We start from the raw sequence: 21,206 nt of genomic DNA, 5'->3' as shown, positions 1-21,206 counted from the left end.
ATAAAGCATGGCAGACTAACATCAGTAGAACTTTGATCTAAATGCTATATATATAATAGGGTGGCTAATAGTACATGAGTTAACTTATAATCTGTTTTCCTCAACTAGCAAAAAATACTTGTTTTCTATATGGACTATGTTTATTCCTTTGATTTTATAAAAATAGTATTATTAGTTATACATAAAATTTTAAAAGAAAAGGAAGTAACATTTTCCAGAAAGAATGTTTGACTTTGGTATTTCTGCTTCAGAATGACCTGTAAGGGTTGGTTGTGAGGCTGTAATTCTAAATATCTGCAAGTGCATGGTACCCTTGCATGTGATTAAAGAATATTATTTAGACTCAGTAAGAGTTACTACTAAGTATTGTTATTGTGTTTGGAACTGCAATCCCTTAGCAGTATCAATTTTGCCAATACCATATTGTCCTCCTCTCCCTAGTACTGCATACACAAGAGACATTTAAAAACTTGAAGTAAATACATGTTGAAAATGTTGGGGATTTATTAAACACCATCTGTGATTGGTGAAAACAAAGACAGCCCTAGCCAGTTTTGCTCAGTGGATAGAGCTTTGGCCCATAACTGCTACTGAAGGGTCCTGGGTTTGATTCTGGTCTGTTCCTCTGTTTCAGGCTCCATCTCCGGTCCTGGTCCTGGTGTGTGCAGGAGGCAACCAATGGATGTGTCTCTCTCACATAGATGTTTCTCTTGCTATCTCTTGCCCTTTCCTCCCTCTTTCTAAAAATCACTGGGGAAATATCCTTGGGAAAGGATTAACAACAAGAAAGAAAGAAAAGAAAGGAAGGAAGGAAGGAAGGAAGGAAGGAAGGAAGGAAGGAAGGAAGGAAGGAAGGAAGGGAGGGAGGGAGGGAGGGAGGGAGGGAGGGAGGGAGGAAGAAGAGAGAGAGAGAGAGAGAGGAGCAGTGGGGGGAAATAAAACAAAAAACAACTGAATATTGGTAGAGTCACATACAGATTCTTTATACTGACCATTTTAAAAATAATTATTTCATTTGAAGATTTCAGCAAATACAAATTGCAAAATTGCAGTCTTGGAATTACTAGGAACACTTAGAAACACCCACTAGACCTGGACTCGTTGCTGAATTGGCTTGGTGAGGAGCTATTATGATCACCTGGTTATGATTCACTGTAGTTTCTTTGTAAACTCACAAAGGTGGTGCTTGACATTTACAAAATAGACATGTTTGTGCATTTTAAATTCATCACCAAGTCACCTTTCATAGGCCAAATTCAGATTTCACACTAGAACTGATTAAGAGTGATTTACAGAGATCATGGAGGTTTGGGCAAGGGTAGGCAGGTCAGCCTTCATGATGTGGCTGTGACATTTGCAGATTATTACTTGTAGCAGCCCAGCCAAGAAAAAAAAATCAAAATACTTTCTGAGCATGCTCACAACAGCATATCCAATCTTTTCTATCCTCCCTGTCTTGTCCATGCTGAGGAGTCCTGTGCAGATCCCTAGGAACGTAGGACACTGCAAATGATCAGTTTGTGCATTTCACCCCTGGCTAATGTCCCCTTACCTCACTCCATCTCCTTTTCCTCCAAACCTTTTCTTCTTCCTCAGTCCTAACTCAACTCCAGGCTGTGAGAATGGCAATAAGAAGAGGAGGCAACTTGCAGAGGGCCTGTGGAAGGCAGCTGGGGAGTCCCCATACCCAAGTAGCCGCATACATAAGTGTGGGATATCTGCCCACTCTCCCTTTTGGGTTCACCCTGCTCCAGAACCCTGTGGGCATCTAGTCTAGGTTATTTAGAGACTGAAAGCCACCCAACATCCAGATGAATTCCCTGTGGAAGGGATCAGCCAGAGGCAGCAGTCCTGTGACAGGGAGATTCATGGTTTGACATCTCTGGTTCCCAGGAGGGAGCTGGCAGGATTCCAGGTACAGCTGCTTCTCCTTGTGCCTATGAAGGTTCCCACCCACTGGAATGCCTGAACCCTAGGAGCAGGGGGCAGTGCCAGCAGGGACGGGATTTAACAATATAGTATTAATATTTAAATTTCCTAAAATGGAATACCATGCTTGCTTTATTAAAAATCAAGTATTTTAGTTGGTTTTCAAACATTTGGTTTCTCAAATAATTTTCAAGAATGCATTATATAATCAACTCTGGACTGCCTCTATCCTGCAAAATATGTCAGTGGTTATGGATCTATATGTCCACCTTAGAGTTCTTAAATTATTTTTGTAACAAAAAAACCAAACAAACAAAAAAACAAACAAACAAAAAGTGTGTTTGGTTTTTTTCAGGTCTTACCTATGTTGCTAAAAAAGAAATGGCAGAAAAAAATCCTTTATTTATTACATTGTCCTTCCAAAGAACAACCTCTGGGATAGAGCTTTCATTAAACTTCAAATGACACAGAGTTCAGAAATTGATTAAAAATATCTAAAGGGGCTTCAAAAGTTACCTTCAAAAAGCTTAACAGGACAAACTATACTTCCTGAGTAAAACTTTGATCAGTTTCTTGATACTGCCAAAACATACGAATCAACCTTCCTGAGAATCTTCAGTAAGTGCCAGGCTGTCATATCAATGAAGCAGGAGAATCATCATTTCTTCTAGTCTTCAAAACAGTTTTGCTAATCTTATTGGAGAATGGGCCTTTTAAAAACTATAGATTTTTATAATTACTTTCTACCTGGAAACTCATGTTCTTCATATAATTGTTCAGGAGGAAACTTTCTAATAGATTTTTTCTATCCCTATAGATTTTTAAAACGTATTAGATAGCATATAGACTAAGCACTTTAGTGTCTGTGGTACAAAATCACTAAGGAGAAAGCAATCTCGATGAGTGTGTATAGTCTAATGGAGCAGACAAAAATTGAAGGGATGTTGGCCCTAAAATGCCTCAGGTACCCCACTCTTCATTGGAACAAGAATAAATCAAAGAGAAACAGAAAGTAAGACAGTGAAGAAAACACAGCCAAGCATTCTAATATCTCCTGCTGCTGTTTATTTACAAAATTTGGGTGTGTTTTTCTAATATCTACATTAAAAACTCTGTGAAGAGCCTAAAATGTTCTCATTATGTCAACTGCATGGTTTCTGACATCTATCTAAATAAAAAACATAGTAGTACCAACCATAAGAACCAGGATCAGTAATTTCATTTAACATTTTGTTAGAGCGGACCTTTGATTACGTGCTTTCACAAGCATTACGTCCATACAGATGCACAGGTACAATCTCTGTCCTCATTTTACAGAGGATGCAATGGCCCATCAGAGACGCCATGCAGCATTCTGATATTTGGAGAAACTAGGAGGCTAGGCAGAAAGTCAGCCAACACTTCTGCCTACGAGCCTAGGCTTCTCCTCACTGTAGCCTATACTGCCGAATGCCCTGAACACGAACTAAATCGCCTGTTGGAATGTGAGAGTATTTTCTACATTATCAACCCATTATTCCTCCAGTACAAAATATTTGTTCAAGTAGAGAGAAAGAAGAAAAGAGAAGCAACGCTTGCTGATCTCTCAGGATACCGTAGATGGAAAATTTTTGTGATTGTCATAGGTATCATAATAAGGATATTAAAAATTCATTCCCATCCACATAAAAATAAATTCAGCTGGAAAAAGGTAGGAATAATTGCTATTATCACTTTACTTTTGAAATCATTAGCTATAAGTTATTCATTTAATTAGGATAAGCTCTGACTTCTCAGCATTCATTTTTGTAGAAAATCTAACCTAACAGGTTGTCTTCCAATATGACATTTTTATGAATATAAAACTTAACTCATGAAGGGGACATAATGATATGCTTCATAAACATTTAATAAAACAGTTACTCACTTAAAGTTTGCCATTTTCTTTTCATAGTTTCAGAGAATGATTTTGCTTTCTTGGTCCAAACTGCTTTTGTTTCCAGGCCACTGAAAGAACTATAGCCCTTTAACACTGTTTCTCTGGTGCCTGATAAATAAGGTGGCCTGAGCACTGTGCCAAGCGCTGTATAGACCTTTATCTCATAAGATTATCTGTCCAGTTAAAAAAATCATGCTGGGCTACAGATGATAGGTTGCTGTAACAAAATCCAAGAAAATCTATAAATAAGAAGGAGGACTTCCTAGGCTAGGGAATTCCTAACACACCAGCAATTTCAGTATTCCTCCATCTGAATAATAATTGAGTCCAGTGGGAAAAAATTTAATCCAGGTGAAGGGTAAGTTGAAAAAACATGGATAAAATCCTTTCTACACTTTAAAAATGTTATCAGAAACATTAGTAAAGTGTGGGCTTTATTTGATAAAAAATGTATCAATATTGGTTCACTAGTTGTGAAAAATGTATCATACTAATGTAATCTTAGCAATACTAGTAGATAAACTGGCTGTGGGGTATACCAGAACTCTGTACTAGCTTCACAATTTTTTCATAAACATAAGGGTATTCTAATATAAAATGTTTATTTTGTAAAGGTTATTATAATAAAAGTGTTTTAAACAGAAAAATATGGCCCTAATGATCTCTTTAAACTTTCCCTTTGTTGCTTTCCCTTCATGAACAATTCAGTCATGAAGCAGTTAGGTGGGGCAGTGCTAAGCACCCATGCTTGCTATGGAATGATGGAGCTCAAGCATGGTAAGTCATTTACTGGGGGAGAAGGCACCATGTTTCTTGCTGGTAAAGAAAGGCGTTTCAAATATGAAAAGAGAGAAAACTAGAACACAGCACTGTGATAGGCTGGAATTGGAGGTATCGGCATGAACTGATATATATATATATATATATATATATATATATATATATAAATTTAGAAATATCAGTATAAATGTGTGTGTACTAATTGTCCACTGAGGAAGACCTGGGATCAGTTTCACCTCAACAGCAACTGGTGGGCCTAGTGTCCAGAGACTAATTTCTATATATCATTCTCGACTAAAAGTAAGTAGGGCTCTTTGGTAGATATAGCTACTAGTAATAACAGGGCTGGGGCATAAGAAGTGAAAGATGAAACAACTATCCATTCTACTAGACAGCAAAAAAGTCTTCAAACAATGATGGGCAAGTCAAAAGGATATAGGAGCCAGCTTGAAAGAGTATCTATGGTCAAATGTGGGATAGTAACAAATAATAAAGTAGAAATGAATAAAAAAAGGAACCCTTGCCCTAACCGGTTTGGCTCAGTGGATAGAGCATCGGCCTGTGGACTCAAGGGTCCCAGGTTCGATTCCGGTCAAGGGCATGTACCTTGGCTGCGGGCACATCCCCAGTGGGGGGCGTGCGGGAGGCAGCTGATCGATGTTTCTCGCTCATCAATGTTTCTAACTCTCTATCCTTCTCCCTTCCTCTCTGTAAAAAATCAATAAAATATATTTTAAAAAAAGGAACCCATGAGTCAATTCTGATATAAATTAATAAATTAATACACTACAATTTGATGAATAATAAATATTTAAATAGTCTTAAATTACCATCTGGGATAGGCAAGACACTCTCTAGCCCTCCACTCCAAATAATCATGCCCTGTGACTTGTATTATATGTGTATGTATGTTACATTATATGGCAAAGGGAACTTTACAGATGTAATTAAGTTTGCTAATCAGTTGACTTTAAAATAGGGAGATCATTCTGAACTGTCTGGGTGAGGAAGACAGAGAGATTCTAAGTGTAAAAAGGATTTGACTCAGAGTTGCTGACTCTGAGATGTAGGGGCTTGTATGCCCATGGATTGGCCAGAAGTCTTTAGAAGCTTTTCTGTAAGTTTCAGATTTTATATATCTACTAGTGTCCTGGTACACAGATTCGTGCACATTGAAAGAAAATTAATTAGAAGAAATATTTTAATATCGCTATTTGCCCTTTCTCTATAATAGAAGTGTCAACCAAATTCGTGATCAGGATTCTACTGAGACTCCTATCTACCTACTCCAGGACTTCTGTGAGGATCAAATGAGATGAGGCACGTGAAAACATTTCACAAACATTTGGTTAAACTGTAAAATGTTTGCACCTGGCTATAAAGCAAGTCGGGTTCCTGGGCTGAAGAAACTCCAAGAAGGCTAGTCACTAGGGAGAGGAAGCTGGGCATTGCCCGTGACATCATTACCCGGTGCCCACAGCAACCCCTTCCAGGCTGGGCTGGGCTGTGGGCCACATTTTTCTCCATGGAGTCTTGGCAGTGTTGGCTGCAATTTGGTGGGGTGTTGTTCCAGGGTGTGGTGGGGCCTTTGTCCCACTTGGGGGAAGCCGAATGTTGCTTTGTCAGCATCAGGTCCGTGGTGCCATTTATTTTTAAACTAGAGGCTCAGTGCACAGATTCATGCACCGGTGGGGTCCCTTGGCCTGGCCTTCGCCCTCTTATAATCTGGGACCCCTGGGGAGATGTCGGAGAGCCAGTTTTGGCCCAATCCCTGCAGGCCCAATCCAGACAGGAGGGAACCCTGTGCATTGAGCATCTGCCCCCTGGTGGTAGGTGCCCATCATAGTGACTGGTCGACCAGTTGAATGACTATATAGATGGCTACTGTGGGTCTTGGCAGTTCCTGGATTGAGCATCTGCCCTCTGGTGGTCAGTGCGCATCCTAGCTACCGGTCAGAGGGAAGGATGAACACTTAGCCTTTTATATATATAGATCTGCCATATATTATGTTATAAACAAACATATGTTTATTGTATATAATGTCTTGAGAAGAATATATCTAAATTACAGTCTAAACACACACACACTACTATTAATAATATATTCTGACAATGTTTTTAACTTATGTTTTCTTAGAAAAAGAGCTTGACATGAAAAACTATGCTGGGTTTCTGATATTTAACATAGTAAGGGTAATTTTCATGCCTAGCTTTTGTTCAAGTTATACTTTGTTATGCTGAATTTCTACAGAACATTGTGGATAGCAGAGATTACTAAAGTAAAGGAAGTTTATATCCAAAAATGAAGAAATTGACCCTGTGTAAAATGACTACATTAAGGGATCTTATTTAGGCTAGATGACAGAATACAATAAAATAATGAAATAACATTTTAAATGTATACATGTATATTACACAAACGTTTGCTTGGATTTTGTATATCTCTCACAAGTTGTAGTCAAAATGTCTAAAGTCTTTCTCCTGACAAACATGTATGTATGCACACATATTGTGAATGTATAAAGCAGGAGGGAGAAGATGGCTAAATCACTGGAAAACTACTCAGTTCAGGGACAAAGCGACCTCACTGTCTTCTTGCTACCCCATCTGCTACCCCTGGCAAGTTGATAATACAACCGTTACTGACAAACCCAGGAAATAAGTTCTACTTTTTTAAAACTTATTTTCATGTATTTATTATTTAAGGAATCAGACCACTTCACCAGTGCACCTTCTGAAGTGGGAGTGTGTTTTTAAGTTCAGGCTCAAGCACCCAGCCTGCGATGTTGTGTCCTGTGGACATATGGGGTTCGCTGCCTCAGGGCCACCATGACACCCTTCATCCGCAGTCCCCACATTCATATGGCTTAGCACCTTCATGGTACCTTTTCCACTTCAACCATAGGAATGCCTTTGGCTGGAGAAGTTAATAGCAAAGAAGGAAAAAAATGTTGCCTTATATTTTGAATATTCTTTATGCCCTCCTGAGTGCAGGAAGGTAAAATACACTTAATTACACCCAAGGATTTATTTTAAAACCAATTATTTACTGATTCTCAATCCTTATACTGATTGAAAAACCGAAAAAGCAGTCCTTAATCTTACAGAAGAGTTACACCTGGAGATCTTTTATAGTGTATATCTCTCACCAGTCTAGGAGAGCCTAGTTTTATCTGTGCCATGAATCAAAAGACATTGGCACCCAGCAACAGAATTATCACCTGCCTACCCAGAAAAAAAATGATTAATTTAAGATAAATAGGTGCTGACTTCAGAAAGTGATTATATTTCCAAGATATTGCTTCAGCAACACTCTCTCCACTCAGACACTTTAAAGTATTCAGAAGGATCATTCTTTTCTACTCACGTAACACAGAGCATTCAAAATTTAATCTAGCTCCCTGTATGCTTGAGTTTTAATTTACCATCAACCTATCAATATGAATCTTCTCTTTAATTCTTTTCATAACAAACTTTTTTTCTCTTTCATTGCCCACTTTTATATTTCATTATATAAAAATGACTTAACTATAAAATATTATAGTAAACTTATGTCACTTAAAACAATAAGTTAAAGAGAGAACAGCCATCACAACCTGATAATCACTTTTTGAAAGTTTGGCAGAGCATGATCATGCTTCAGTTTTTCCCTGAAAAGATTTTTATTTTTCTAAAAATGAGCTTTTTAAAAGTATAGGTTATGAGTGTAAAAGTTATCTTCAGTCAAAAAAGCTATTAATTCTTTATTCTTGAATTCACAAAGAAAACAGCTGCACTTCAATTCTAATACAATAAAAACATGATCTCGAAGAATCCCCCTTTTATGAAGTATAGGTCTTAGAGAATGACCTTCTAAAAATGTAAGACTAGCCTGGTTCTCAAATATACCACTGGAGGCGAATTTCTAACAACTAAGGATTAGTCACTGAACACATGCAACACCATTAGCCTCCACCTCTGCAAATTCATTAATATTCCTCCTCCCAACTCTCTGAGCTGGGATCCAAAAAGATGCCTTAAGTCAAGACTCAAAGTTTAAAAGTACCCGTTCTTTTTATTGTGACGCTGTCTTATTATTGAAAGGTCATATACACACAAAAATGTGATAGAGATTGAATATGGCTCTGTAGTAGATAGGTGCAGTATTTTAGGAAGTAGATTAGAGGTTAACCCATCAAACAATGACTAGGCCAGGCTATTTCTTTATCTTGTAAAAAGACTCCATAAAACTGTCAGATATGAAATTAATGTTACGCTCACTTTCAGCTCTGTTTATGATAAAAATGAAGTTACCTTACCCATCAAACCATAGCCAAAAAAGTGTGGTCTCTCTCAGAACCAAGAATCCTTAATGAAAAGTAAAATCACAAATAAATTTAATCATAGCAACTGCAATCAACATTCAAGTTTTTTTCTTAAGAAAGTTGAAAGTCCTAAGGAGTGGGTGATCGAAACAATCTTAATATTTGGCCCCAAAACTTATTATATAATTCTGCGAATTGTGCCTTTGTAATTATGCTTTTGTTCATCTTGTATGATTAATAGTTGGATTTTTCTGAGTATATCACAACTGAACAGTAGAAGTGGCTTAGGCAACTGAAAAGTGTTACAAGAACACATAATAGTCACAGGGAGTCATAATTTTTCTACCAACTAGATCAGCCGTGGGCAAACTACGACCCGCGGGCCGGATCCAGCCTGTTTGAAATGAATAAAACTAAAAAAAAAAAAGACCGTACCCTTTTATGTAATGATGTTTACTTGGAATTTATATTAGTTCACACAAACACTCCATCCATGCTTTTGTTCCGGCCCTCCGGTCCAGTTTAAGAACCCATTGTGGCCCTCGAGTCAAAAAGTTTGCCCACCCCTGAACTAGATCAATGGGTTGGTGGTTAAGACTGTCTAGTCAGCCCAGCCAATATCTTAAAAAATGTGATGCTTAGAACCTCTGGAGGCTAAAAAAGACACAAAAATGATTATTTATCCATGTTTTAGTACCCAAAGGCTCAGAGTCCAAAATAACTCTGCCTAAGAACTCTCTTGACATAAGCATCCACATTTAAATGATATTTCCATGAAGTCAATAGAAGCACATTTGTAGCTGAAAGGCGACTGTCATACAGACAAGGAATTAGAGTGACAGATGAGGCATGAGCCGGAAAGGCATCCATGCATCTCTAGGAGAAGCCAGCACTGAAAGGTGATGATGGAAGACCAGGTGCCCACACCCCACACTGTGATGTTGCTATAGACTTTAGGAATGTGTCCTTCCCAATGAAGTAGTTACCCTAGCATATTTCCATTATCTATAACTCACTTCACAAAAAAAGTGATTTGTACCTTATAATTATATATATTACATATCTAATATCCTATGAGGCTCTGAAATATCCTCAACTGCTAATGTTAGTGGGTGCAGTTTCTGAGGATATATGGAATTGTCCTGGATTAGAATGAGCAAAAGGCTTTAAATTTAGTGTAGACTGAAAATGTTGCAGGATAATAAAGGCTTGTTTGATACATTATCAAAATCTATTTAAATATTTAGGGCAGAGTCGATGTTTAAAAATATTTTACTATCTTGTTTTTATTATATTGCTCCTCTGGTTACAGGAAATAAAATGATATAGTTACTCAGACTTGGTTAACATTACTTTTATAAAAAGAAATGACTTTTAAAGTTTTAAATTCTAGTGAAATCTCATTATATATTGGGAATACAAAAGTTTAGTAGGCATTACTGACTCTAAGGATTGTGCCTTCCAAGCATCCTGAATACAGTTTTAACACCATTAAAGAGGCACCCATCATATTATTTTTCTGTGTAAAAACACTTTATGGTTCTCTATTGAGCATCACAACATTTAGATTCCTTGAACTGTTTTAGAATGCCTCTAGCCACCACTTCACTTACTGAAACATCTATCATATTTCCTGAAAAGTACTCTAGTAAGAACTATCATCTCACTGTTTCAGTATTTTATGTATAGATGTTTTAGTCAACCTTGTTTTAGGTAAGCACTTGAAGGAGCTAGTATCAATTAGCCTCTTTCTGTCATGTTTTCCTTAACTCTAAAAGGATTATGTTATGTTGCTGGTGCTAAATTCCTTTCCAACTCTAAACTTCTATTAGTTTAATTTTCTCCATTCCATTGTCAAAGTTAAACCAAAAGCAGGCACTAAAATAGATATTAACTTATTTATGATGTGTTTTATCATAATAGATTATGTGGACCAGAGAAGGTACTTGTACTGAAATTACAAATATATTACTCCAATGATAATTAACTTTGTATGTGGAAAGCAACTTTGCTATTTTATTTATCAAACAAGCTTTTTGTAGTCATTTGAGATAAGTTACAAATATATGAAAAACCAAATTAAGATTTGTTATGTTTATGTCACCTGATACAACATGCACTGATAAAAGAGAAAAAAACAAATATAAATCAGAGTTTAGTGTTATTGGAAGTCTCCTAAATCTCTGTATAGAACTAACAACCTTAAAATACATAATACAGCATTCCATTTTCAGACTTTACCTTCCTGATTGGACACAAGGGCAATTAAAAACAAAACAAAAACCAGCATGCTAGTTTCCAATAGAGAAAAACCCAGGATCACTATAGCACAATTGTCCTACAATCTTTCTCCTCTACAGTTTACTGTGAGTGCTTTCATCCTTTTTACTACCAATGTTTGGAGGAGTGTCTAGTCTTTGACCACGTATTCTATACTGACTCACTCAATGAGTGCAATCTAGCTTCCCTCAATCATTTTACTGAATCTATTCTTTAAGTCCCCATGAATCTTGTAATTGCCAATATTAAAGGATCACCTCAGCCCTTAAGTTTTTTTTACCTCTGCTTAGAATTTTACCATTATCACCCACTTTTAAACCATTCCTATATTGACCTTCCTGGTCCTGTGTTTCGTTACTTCCCCATCTATTTTTGATGCTTTGCTAACTCCCTTTGGTCCACTCTTAAAATTAGGAGTTCCACATGATAGTACTCTTCTCCACATTCTTCTTCCCTTTCATAATCTCAGTTATTTTAGTTTCCATGGTTTCAACTCTTCCCTCAATGCAGATGACTATCAAATTTGCATCACAATCCTAATTTCTCCAGATCTCCAGACTCTGATTGCATTTATACCTGTATGTTTCTATGGCAATTCCCTTCAACATAATACATACAAACTATTTTTCTTCCTAAATCTGTGCTTTCTCCTTCATTTTCTTTCTATTTAAAACAAAAGTAAAACAAAACAACACCAAAAAAATCTGTCTTCCCAGTTACTGACATTCAAACCCACAGTCATCTTTAAATCCTTGCATATCTCACCTCCCACATCGAGTTGATCAAGTCATGTCTAACTTGGTGATTACTTACATATCATCTTCTTCAGTGTTAGTTAATGCCTCAGTTCAGACTCTAACTGTACCCTGGGCTAAAATCTTTCAATACTCACCTTTCCCTCAGTTGTATCCTTCAGGCTGGCCATACAAAGACCTCACTTTGTGCAAGGGTTTTCTGGACTGAGGTTTTGTAGTAGGCAGTTAGACAAGCATGTGGAGAGTAGGAACGAAAGGCCAGATATGAAATGTCACCAAGGCAAAGTGTGCCAGATACCTAGCAACAGGCAAAACTGGGAAAACAAGGACCTGGCTCCCAGGGTGACCTTTCCTCCCTCAGCATTCAGTTTAGACCCCCTAACCTTTCATATCGAGGGGCATGCTGTTTGGACCCTCCTGTGTTTTTAGACCCCCCTCTCCCCCTTAGAGGAGGAACAAAGTGACCAGAAAATAGCCTCATACAAATCCCATAGAAGCCCTTGCATAATCACTTCTTTAAGCATTAAGCCCTCAAGACATTGAGGGTCTGACCCACATCAAATAATCTTCGGAACATAGCCTCAGGTCTCTTGATCACAAAGACAAAGTTTTGGTCAAATTAGAGATGACATTTAGGCCTCAGCTGTGTTTCAGCTCCAAGCCCAGAAAAGCAGGAAATCCACAGGGAGGCCATGGCTGACTTCAGGACCAGATGCAATGAAATGACTCCCTCCCTTACCATCTACCAATCAGTAGAGACCACACGTGGAAAAGCTGATGAATATTCTATTGAGATCGTCCCCTGAAACTTCTGGAAGATCCTAGCCCTTAAAGAGGGGATAAAAACCCTCAGGGCCTCAGACAGGAGGGCCCAACACAGTTATGTGCCTTTCCCCACCCATTCCCCAAGGTGCGTTTTTCCATGCCTCTTTCTCCTAAGCTGTGGGGCCTTTCTTTTGCTGCTTTAACTTATTTCCTGAGCCCATTTCTTCTAAGGCTCATTTCTTCTACCTCTGTGTCCTTCTGAATAAACTTTCTCGTATAGTTCGAGTCTTGGATCTGAATTCTTTCTTAGTCAGAACTCAAGTATCGAGGTTGCTGAACCTAAGTCTGGTCTGATTCCACTGTTCTAACACCTGGCGCTGTTTCTCCACCTACAGTTCCTGGGCTTTCTTAATAACAGCTCCCTCTTTCACCTCCATGTGTTCCTAGCTTGCCTCTTTCTCACTAGGCCCAAACATCCCTGAGTGTTTATCCTCCTGTTCATCCTGACCCAGGATCTGCCATATTCCAAATTCTGCCCATCAGCAAACTCTTTTTTTTTGTTTTTAATTTTTTTTATTGGTTTCATAGAGGAAGGGAGAGGGAGAGATAGAAACATCAATGATGAGAGAGAGTCATTGATCAGCTGCCTCCTGCAAGCCCCACACTGGGAATTGAGCCCGAAACCCGGGTATGTGCCCTGACCGGGAATCAAACCCTGACCTTCTGGTTTGTAGGTAGACGCTCAACCACTGTGCCACGCCGACCAGCCTGCAAACTCTTAATTTAGATTATCCCAGACTCACAAACAGCAGTACATTTGTTACCTTTCACCAAATGATCATCACAGTCTTATTTATTTTTGATGTTATTTTTTTTTAACAGAACAATAATGTACTTATAGATGCTTAACATTTTTGGAAAATATAAAAAAAATATTACCACCAAATACCACCAGTTTTAACATTTGCCTAGATGTTCTTCTGCTCTAGTTATTTTTAAAAATAAAACTGGCATGACATTCTATATATAATTTTCTGTATTATATTATTTATTTTAGAGAATAACTGTTTTGCATGCATTTAAAATAGTCTTCAAAAATGGTTTCAGGGCACCATAGTATTCCATAATTTACATATATATATATATATTCAATTTTTCAAAGTTCTCTTTTTTATTATTCCTATAATATTTTAATGTATTAAAATGTCAGTAATTTTATTTCTTTATAATATATACCTGGAAGACACATTACCTGGTTAAAAAGCATGAAATTTTTTAGCACCTGATCCATGTGGTAAATTGCTTTCCAGAAAAGTTGAACCTATTGTCTCTTGGACTGTCAGAATAGCACTCATTTGGCAACCGCAGGATTCTGAAAAGTACTCAGGCTGCCTCCAGCATTTCCCATCTCTAATTCCTCTGCACTTCACAGGCAACTTTCTAAAATACATTACAGGCACCCAAAAATCCCAGTGATCCCCTACTATCCAAAGAGTAAAATTCCAACCTCTGAGCATGACATCCGAGTCCTCCACACACCGGCTGCCACTTCCTTTCCTCTCCTTTTCCACTCCTTCCCTCTGCTCACCCACTAGCCTAGGTCTGCAGTTCTATTCCAAACTACACTTAGAATCACCTGGAGGGGCTTTCACAAATAGACGTCCGAGTTCCACTCCACACTAATTGAATAAGAACCCAGAGCTGGCTCTTTTTGTTTAATTCCTCATCAGGTGATTCTAGTAGCCAGACTTTAAGCCACCACAACTTAACCCATTCTTCTTTAAAGTGAAATAGGTAGAGACACTGGGAGAACACATCAAAACTGCAAGTTCTTGGACCTCACTTTAAGGATCTCACTTTAAGATAACTAACTCAGACCCTTTAGGGCTAGAGAGCAGGAATTTGCACTTTAACAAACCTGCAGATTCTGTGGTTTACACTTGAGACAAACCGGACAATTGCCACTTTCATAACGCAATGTCACATTTCCCAGCTCTGTAACAAGTGCTCTCTGCCTGTATGCTTCAACCTTACAGAGTCTGTTCCACACTTTCCCTGCCCCCCATCCCCGCACACACACACTCTCCCACAAATCACAAATGTTTATGCCCAGCTTAAATGCTAGTTCTTCCAGCCAAGTTTAATAGTTCCAGCATCTTGTGGTTTCGACGTTCATTGTTTATAACTTTATTACTAATATAACATTTCTTCTCTCCAGCCCCTGTAATTGTGGAGACTTTAAGCTCCACTAATAGAACTGAATTTTTCATGTGCAGATATATTATTTGTTTCACAAGAATATCTCTATAGTATGTGGCATTTATTGGTTTTTGTTGTTTGTTTTTTACAAATAGTAGACATATGTTAAATGCTGGAGTTGAATAACAAAATATTCCCAGCCTGTGCTCTCCTTGTTAAACAATTACCAAACAGTGCTCCATGTATTGGGCAAAGAAGCAATGCTGGGCCCTAGCTGGTTTGGCTCAGTGGATAGAGCGTCAGCCTACGGACTGAAGGGTCCCAGGTTCAATTCCAGTCAAGGGCACATGCTCAGGTTGTGGGCTCAATCCCCAGTAGGGGGCATGCAGGAGGCAGCCAATCAGTGATTCTCTCTTATCATTGATGTATCTATCTCTTTCTTCCTCTCCCTTCCTCTCTGAAATCAATAAAAATATATTTTTTTTAAAAAAAGAAGCAATGCTGGAGAAGGTAATCTGGCTTTCCTTTTTTATAAATCTTCAAATAGCTAGTGATTTGGTAACTAATCTCATTCTGGTTTGCTCTGCTAAATTGGGTATATTTTGTCTACGTAATTGTTAATGTATGCACTCCTAGTTGTTAGCAATTTACTTAGACCATGAATTCTCTTATACTGATTATTTAGAAATGTCAAAATGCAGAAAAAGTTAGTGGAAGTGATGGAAATGTTTTAAATTGAGTTTTATCTGTTTCTCTAGTACATGAGCACAAGTGAAAGGTCAAAGTGGGACTTGGTATTCCAGGAACCAGAAATCAAATTCACTTAATGCAAATTTTGACACTTTAAAGAAATAAATCCATGGAATATACACAGAGCCACTCCCCAACTCTATTCCCCGATAGTCATGCCCAAACAAGAACTCTTTCATTAAACTTTCCAAGAAACCCCCACCACAGTGTCTCCACAGCACCGAATGTCATTCACATGGCATTTATTCTATTTCTTCCAGTGCTGTGGTGATTCATGGACATCTAATCACCCCTACTGGACTCTAAACTCCTAGAATTAGGAACCAAGTGTTTTCCATGATTGTGTCTCTTACAGAGCCTATCATATTATCTGGCACACCAAAGGTGTAGATAAATCTGAGATGATTGAAAAAATAAAGACAGTACATCAATTTGTTAAATCACAGGTATGATGTAGGGGTTTTCCTTTCAAATTATTTTATTCAAACCATACACTATCCTCCATTTCCAAAGGAATCGTCATGTCACAGAGGAGCAAAGAATGACATTGTGACAAAGGATAAGGAGAGGGAATAATTCCTCCTCTCTCTACCCTGGGTGGAAAGAGGGAAAGTTATTTGAGAGGATGGTTCACATATGCAGGGTACTTCACTACCCCATGACTTCGTTCCATTGTCTATAAGTTGTAGGCAAAATTGTATCTACCATATAGGGTTGTTGTGATGATTAAATTGATTTAATATAAGTATGTAAAAATATCTAGTATGTGGCACATGGTAAATAATAAGTTAATAGTGTTTAATCTTTTTAATCCTTTTAATCTGCCTTATGCACACAAAAGGACACTGAGAGTTTGTATTTTCAGTAACATTTGCTTCCCGATAATAAAACCAGAGCATAAAGTATCTAGTGAACTTTAAGGTGCGCTGCTTGAAATGCGTTACAATATATGTTGTGTTTTATGCAAGATAAATTGGATGACAAGGGTAGATAGGTAGAATAATTTAAAAACGACTCCTCAGCTTAAGTTTTAATTCAAGTCCTGCCATTTGGCAGTTATTTGAACATAGATATCTGCTCTAAAAAGATTAGTCTGGTTGGAAAAACATTGATGTCTCCTTATTTCATTGGCTAGACAGAAGAGGTCTGCTTGAGTCACTACCTAAGGGGAAATAACTGCTCCTTAATACATAAAACACAAAGACTATGGCATCTGGGAACTCAAATGCTGATCATCCATTGGAAGGAGAGTACACAATTAAAATTAATTATATACACCAGGCAATCAAACTACGTGTTGATTCTATTTCTATCTGCTCAAAACTTTAGTCTTGACACTTAAGAGTATGGTTTATGAAAGTCAAGGAAGCAAGGTAAGATGCCCTTAAAGGTTTCAGATAGCCATGTGACAATGAAACTAAAATTTGGAAGAAGCAACCAAACAACTAAAAATGCATCGGGAAGATGGAAAAATGCATTGGGAAAATGAAGGTCAAACTATTATATACGGTGGTAAAAACTAGTGTTTTCTAAATGTATTAGGTTGGATCACATAAGACTGTCAATATCAGACCGTTTTTAAGTTATAGAAATGACAATTTCATATATTTTAGGTCAACATCAATTAAGAGATTACTACTTTTTTTAATCCTTGCCCAAGGATATTTTTTTACTGGTTTTTAGAGAGAGAGGAAAGAGGAGAGAGGAAGAGAGAGACAAAGAGAGAAGCATCAATTAATTGCCTCTTGTACTCGCCTGACCGGGAATTGAACTCACCACCTTCTGGGTACTGGAGGACATTCCACCCAACTGAGCCACCTGGTCAGGGCAAGATTATCACTCTTTTAAAGAAGGGATGGTTTGGTGATACTTTGTATAGTTTATGTGGAAATTATAATGATGAAACATTATTTTTCTATTAGGTTGATGAAACAAAAAACACACATGGGGAGAAAAAATCACAATTAAGCTCCTTTATTAGGGGCTCACTTCATGTCTCTGTGTCAGATTTTGGTAATTCTCATAATATTTAAAACTTTTTCCTTATTATTATATTTGCTATGGTGATCTGTGATCAGTGATCTTTGATGTTACTATTGTTTTGTGGGTGCCATGAACCATGTATAAGAATATAAGACAGCAGCCGAAACCAGTTTGGCTCAGTGGATAGAGCGTTGGCCTGTGGACTAAAAGGTCCCAGGTTCGATTCTGGTCAAGGGCATGTACCTGGGTTGCAGGCACATCCCCAGTAGGAGATGTGCAGGAGGCAGCTGATCGATGTTTCTCTCTCATCGATGTTTCTAACTCTCTATCTCTCTCCCTTCCTCTCTGTAAAGAATCAATAAAATATATTTTAAAAAAAAAGAATATAAGACAGCAAACTTAATCTATAATAATAAAAGCCTAATATGCCAATAAGACCAGACAGCCAAACAACCTTCCGGATGTCCTTCCAGATGACCTTCCAGATGCAGCCAGGGCTGTGAGGGCCAAGGCAAGCCACCACAATCTGCCAGGACCGAGCCCCTTGCACAAATTTTGTGCATTGGGCCTCTAGTTAATAAATAATGTGTATGTTCTAACTGATTCACTGACCAACTGTTTCCCTGTCTCTTTTCCTTTCCTGGAGCAGCATTTCCCCGAGACACAACAATATTGTAATTAGGCCAATTGATATCCATACAATGGCCTCTAAGTGGTCAAATGAAAGGAAGAATTACATGCTCCTCACTTGAAATCAAAAGGTAGATATGATTAAGTGTAGTGAGGAAGGCATATTGAAAGTCCAAATAGGCCAAAAGCTAGGTTTCTTGCACCAAAAGTTCAACCAAGTTGTGAATGCAAAAGAAAATTTCTTGAAGGAAATTAAAAGTGATACCCCAGTGAACAAACAAATATATAAGAAAGTGAAATAGCCCACTGCTATGTAAAGTTTTAGTGGTCTGGGTAGAAGATCAAACCAACCACAATATTCTCTTAAAGCCAAAGACTAATCCAGAGCAAGGCTCTAACTCTCTGCAATTCTATGAATCTGAGAGAAGTAAGGAAGCTACAGAATAAAAGTCTGAAACTAGCAGAGACTGGTTCATGATATTTAAGAGAAGAAACCACCTACATAACATAAAAGTGCAAGGTGAAGCAAGTGCTATATAGAAGCTGCAGCAAGTAATACAGAAGATTGAGCTTAAAATAATTAATGAAGGTGGCAATACTAAATAACAGATTTTCATTGTAAATGAAACTGCCTTATATTGGAAGAAAATGCCATTGAGAACTTATCACTAGAGAGAAGGCATTAATGCTTGGCCTCAACGCTTCAAAGGACAGACTGACCCCTCTTGTTAGAGGCTAGCACAGCTGGTGACTTTAAGTTGAAGCCAATGCTCTTTCACCATTCTGAAGGCCCCAGGGCTCTTAAATGCTCAGTCTATGCTGCCCCTGTGCTCTGTAAATGGAACAAAGACTGTTTACTTTATAGTCTGTTATATATTTTTTTAAGCTCACTGTTGAGACCTACAGCTCAGAAAAAAGATTCCTTTCAAAATAATAATGCTCATTGATAATGTACCTGGCCATCCAAAAGGTCTGGTGAAAATGTACAATGAGATTAATGTTGTTGTCATGCCTGCTAATACACTCCTTTCTGCAGTCCATGGATCAAGGAGTAATTCTGATTTTCAAGTCTTATTATTTAAGAAATATATTGCATAAGGGAATAGTTGCCAGGGACGGTGATTTGTCTGATGGATCGGGGCAAACTCAGTTGAACACCTTCTAGAAAGAATTCAATATTATAGGTACCATTAAGAATACCTGTGATTCATGAGAAGGGATCAAAGCATCAACACTAACAGTAGTTTAAAAGACACTGATTCCAGTCTTCATAGATAACTTTGAGGGATCCAAGACTTTGGGGGAGGAAGTAACTGCAGAAGTGTTTGAAAAAGCAAAAGAACCAGAATTAGAAGTGGAGCCTGAAGATGTGATTGAATTACTGCACTCTCATGATGAAACTTGAATGGGTAAGTTGTTTCTTATGGATGAGCAAAGAAAGTGGTTTCTTGAGATGGAATCTACTCCTGATTCTATGAAGTGAAGACGCTGTGCAGAGTGTTGAAATAACAACAAGAGATTGAGAGTATTACCCAAAGCCAGTTGATAAAACAGTAGCAGGGTTCAAGAGGGTTGATTCCAATACTGAAAGTTCTACTCCAGTAAAATGCCTACAGCATTGCATGCTAGAGAGAGAAATAATTTATGGAAAGGAAGAGTCAATTGATAAAGGAAACTTCATTATTATCTTATTTTAAGAAATTGCCATTCACCCCAACATTTAGCAACTACCTCCCTGATCAGTCAGGAGCCATCAACATTAGGGTAAGACATCAGCTAAAAGATTATGACTAGTTAAATGTTCAGATGATAGGTAGCTATTTTTTACAATTACCTATGCTTAATAAAGGTAAGTACATTTTTAGACATATTCTATTGCACAATTTATAGAATACAATGTGGTGTAAACATAACTTTTATATGAGTGAGAAAACAAAAATATTTATGTGACTCACTTTCATGTGATTTTCGCTTTATTGCAGTGGTCTGGAACCAAACCTGCAATATCTCTGAGGTATGCCTGCAGTAGTCACCATTACACAGAATCTGGTATGTGTTCTTATTAATAGTCTTTAATTAATTCATAAATATATCTTTACCTTAGAATAAGGGTATTATTGAGAGCATGTTTGAATCATACTCAAGCCATATAACAGTAGTTTTCTCTCCTCTAAATTGTGGACAAAAAAAAAATATGTGTAGGAACATATCCAGCCCCCCTGCCCCCCATCTGACTCACAAAGTCACCCATCTAAAGAGAAGCCATTCTGGAAAAGAAGCCCTCATTTCCTCTACTGGAATATTGAGGTGTCTGCTGAGATCCCTCATTAAATCGAGAAATGGAACTTGCCAGAGCTCTCTGCCCCTTTAACCCAACTGACATTCTGACTCACTAGGTCACTATAAAAATCAGAATAGAACACGGGACAGCTGAGAGCACCCCCAGCACACTGGCAGTTGGAAGAGTGATGGAGGAGGATAAGTAGCACCTCATGGACAAGGAAAAGAAAGAAGTACTCGAAGAAAGAAAAATGTTAAGTTGACCTGGATGGAAGAAAATATTTGTAAGAGTAAAAGTAAAGAAACTTCTTTTAATTTGACTCCCCACCCCCACCAATGACAAAAAAGAAAGAAAAAAGAAAATGAAAAAGCTATTTCTGAGGTTTATTGATAGAATGAAAAACAAAGAATCAAAATTAGTTATTTCCAAGGTTTGCTGTTGTTACTCAATCAATATTATTAACTTTCATTATTAACTGTAATTGAATAAAGGTTAAATAAGACAATTGGGACCTGAGAGATCCCTGCATTTAAAAAAATACTTTTGATCAGTACTATAAAATAAATTGGTAAATCACCATAAAATAGTATTTAAAAAGAGGAATGACAAATCAAGAACAATCTGTAATCACC

The 21,206-nt window shown here is 37.6% G+C and overlaps 1 protein-coding gene across 1 annotated transcript in view; it reads right to left on the bottom strand.

Annotated features, from left to right (window-relative positions):
* Window positions 1–21,206, bottom strand: part of ZNF804B (zinc finger protein 804B) — a 392,449-nt gene that overhangs the window by 342,306 nt on the left and 28,937 nt on the right. The window lies entirely within an intron of this gene.

This window comes from Myotis yumanensis, unplaced genomic scaffold, assembly GCF_028538775.1.
Source record: "Myotis yumanensis isolate MYYU_CA2020_CCGP unplaced genomic scaffold, mMyoYum1.0.hap1 SCAF_9, whole genome shotgun sequence".
Lineage (NCBI taxonomy): Eukaryota > Metazoa > Chordata > Mammalia > Chiroptera > Vespertilionidae > Myotis > Myotis yumanensis.
This window is presented reverse-complemented; position numbering and strand designations above follow the sequence as displayed.